Source organism: Juglans regia, chromosome 7 (genome assembly GCF_001411555.2).
Source record: "Juglans regia cultivar Chandler chromosome 7, Walnut 2.0, whole genome shotgun sequence".
NCBI lineage: Eukaryota > Viridiplantae > Streptophyta > Magnoliopsida > Fagales > Juglandaceae > Juglans > Juglans regia.
Genome location: NC_049907.1, coordinates 41,291,456 through 41,294,854, shown reverse-complemented (window position 1 = coordinate 41,294,854; position 3,399 = coordinate 41,291,456). Strand labels below are relative to the sequence as shown.

The 3,399-nt window shown below is 38.5% G+C and overlaps 1 pseudogene; it reads left to right on the top strand.

Annotated features, from left to right (window-relative positions):
- Positions 1-478: 478 nt before the first annotated feature.
- LOC108984604 lies at positions 479-1,222 on the top strand (annotated as a pseudogene).
- Positions 1,223-3,399: the final 2,177 nt, after the last annotated feature.

The window sequence follows — 3,399 nt, the reverse complement described above, 5'->3', positions numbered from 1 at the left end:
TAAATAAACAGTTTTGCTATATACAACTGACCAGCGGAACCGCCGTGCAACTGGCTGACACGTAGGCATCTGATAGAAAAAATAAAAATAAATGAAAATCGAGAAGCGACTGAACCTAGCGACTAAAACAAGCCCTCCTCTGATTGAAACACGCACTCCCTCCGACTGAAACAAGCCTTCCCTCCGACTGAAATTAGACGTCAGACGAGAGCCTTCTCAGCTCCACATGCTTCCCTACAATGGGTTTGCCGCCAGAGTTCTCTTTCTGCTTGTTTTCGAAGAGGTTGATACGAAATGTGAGCCAAGAAACTGTGGGGGAGTCCTTGCCATTCAGATTTCAGATGAAAACAAACAAAACATGAATGAGGGAAGAATTCATATTTCAAAAGCCAAAGAACACATCCGTACAATCATTCGTTCTGCGTCATCGTCTTTGGGTCTAGAAGAACTGAACAACCTGCTCGTCGTCTCGTGAACAATTGGTTCACTTTCCGTCGTCACAGGTTCACTCTCTGGCCAAATCCCTGCTGCGGTGGGTGACCTTCCTTTCCTCGAAACTCTCGTTATCCACAAATAGCCCAACCTCACCGGCCCCATCCCGCCCGCCATTGCCAAGCTCCAACGCCTCACTTTTCTCAAGCTCAATTGGAACAACCTCTCCAACCCAATTCTTGACTTTCTCAGCAAACTCAAGAACCTCACCTTCCTCGACCTCTCCTTCAACAACCTCTCCGGTTTTATCCCACCCTCACTTTTCCTACTTCCAAACCTCAATGCACTTCACTTGGACCGTAACAAACTCACCGGAAGGATCCCCTACTCTTTCGGTACATTTAGTAAGGTACCAAACTTGTACCTCTCTCACAACAAACTATCCGGTCCAGTCCCAACCTCGTTCGCTAACATGGACTTCAACGTCATAGCCCAGTCGTGTAACATGCTCGAAGGAGATGCGTTCATGGTTTTCGGCTCGAACAAGACCATGCAGATCGTCGACCTGTCGAGGAACTTGTTCAAGTTCAATCTATTCAAGGTGGAGTTCCCCAAGAGCTTGACTTCGTTGGATCTTAACCATAACAAGATCAAAGGGGGCATTCCTGTGGAGATGACGGCACTTAATCTGCAATTCTTGAATGTGAGTTATAACAGGATGTGTGGTCAGATTCCAGTGGGTGGTAAGTTGCAGAGCTTCGACTACTCCTCATCACTTCCAAAAACTTAGCCTTCTCCATCCCCATTGCTCATAGTTTTCTTCTATTTTGAGTTTTTTGTAGAGTTCATCTTCTATTTTTCATTGAGAGTTAGCTCAAATCTGAGCTCACACTTTCACCAAATTGAACTTCAAGGAGATGTGAATACAGACGTCGTCGTCTTTGGCAACTGTGGGGGTGTTGCATTCATTGATGGAGAAGACTTGAGAATTTTAGAAAGAACATAGACGAGGTCTTGTGGGGATGAGAGGCATCTGCACTTGTGTTTGAAGGAACACCGAAACGGCGTTGTTTTTTATTAATGCCACGTTGGACGTGATGCCATCGTACACGAGCATGTATTGCTTGAATTGTTCTATGGAACTATTTGCTGTTTTTAAAAAATTATATATATTTATATAAAAGAAATATTTATAATTGTGAATTGTGTAACTGTTTTGTAATTATTTAAAAACAAATAAATAAAATATGAGATTTATATAAAAAAATTAATTTTTTAATAATAAAATTTATTAATTTTTAAAACGATTATATTATATTTATATATTTCATAATTGTATATAGGATTATTGTATTTATATACGATTTGTCTATGCCATTTAAAAAGTCTGCAAAAGGGTTAATAAAATAGAGAGAGAGAGAAAGCGTAGTCATGACAATAGTCTTGCTTTAGTACTTCGTTATTTCTTAAGCCTAATAGAGTAGGAGACGTAGAAAACTATAGGCTGGTGGTTGTCAGGCTTCATCTGATGCGAATCCTTATATCCAAATTCCATACCGAATCCAACAAATAATTCACTACCCAAGGCATAATTCTAATTTAATACGGAATTATTTACAAACTGGTACCTGATCATTTTCACACGTACGTACTATTTATAAATTATTCAAAGAAACAAAACTTCCTGATTAAAAAACACGTACCCCATATATATATATAATATATCTGTGAATATCTATTCTCAATCGAGTTTAATTTAAAAATATTATGGGAAAGTAGGACTTGAATTAATGGCCCCTAGATAGCCACAAGGTTTACAGTACTGACTAATATACCTAGTCTTGCATGCAGTTGCAGCACTGTTCATGCTCAGGTGGGGCGCTTCCTTAGATCGAAGCTGGTCAACATGGAAGGAAGAAGACGAACTTCAACTGCATTTGGATGCTGAGCCGAACTGACATCTTTATCCCACTTCCGACGCCAAACCTGCAAGCAAAAGAAAAAAAATCAAAGATAAATAACGGGAGCTTCACTTGCAACCAAAGTAGGTTCACGAATCAAAGGTAAATATCGGGAGCTGCTCTTGCCGCCAAAGTTCACGTGAGTTTGTCTGGTGGGTCCAGTATTAATCTGAAATCTAAACTTTATTAGATATGGGGCCCAGCCAATAATCCTACTTTTGAACATCACTTTAAAAGGGAATGAAACATGCGTTTGGATGTATAAGTTCAGCTGAGTTGTGCATCGATCCAAACGAGGTAGGCCAGCAGGGTTCGTGCATGGCAGCTGTAGTACGTCCGGTACCGCACCTGACGGGGATTGGGAGAGGGACATATATGCATGCGAACAGATAACAGAGGCCGAGTGGACGGTGCTGCTTTCCAAAGTGGAAACCATGCAAGGAAGAAAGCGTGACAAGTGGTGTATGATCTTTCTCGTTCAACCAACACAAAATTAATAATACCTATCAAAAAAATAAAAAATAATGACATCCCCTTGCTGGCCTCCATGCTTGGCTGTACGCAGTCGGCAATAGAAGTCTCGATATGTAATATAATCCATTAATTTAACGTGAACACGATACGATAAAAGTAAATTAAGATTTAATCTTAACAGATTCAGGTCAAAACGGATTGATCTGTTAAGACACAATAGCTTAACGGATTGAAACGGATCAACCCGTTTTGACTCGTTAATAAAGTTAAAATTATAATTATACCCTTATATCTAAAAAATAAAATTGTTAAAATTTTAATTTCGATATTTTTATTATTTAGATTGTAATTTTATATTTATAATTAATTTTATATTTTTTTTATAGATATTATGATTTTAACATTTATATAAAAATTATGTTAAATTTAAGATTAAACAGATTAATTTTAAATCTGTTTAACTCATTTATATAAACAGATCAAAACGGATTGATACGACGCGACCCTTTATATTAATGGGTCGTGTTAAGAT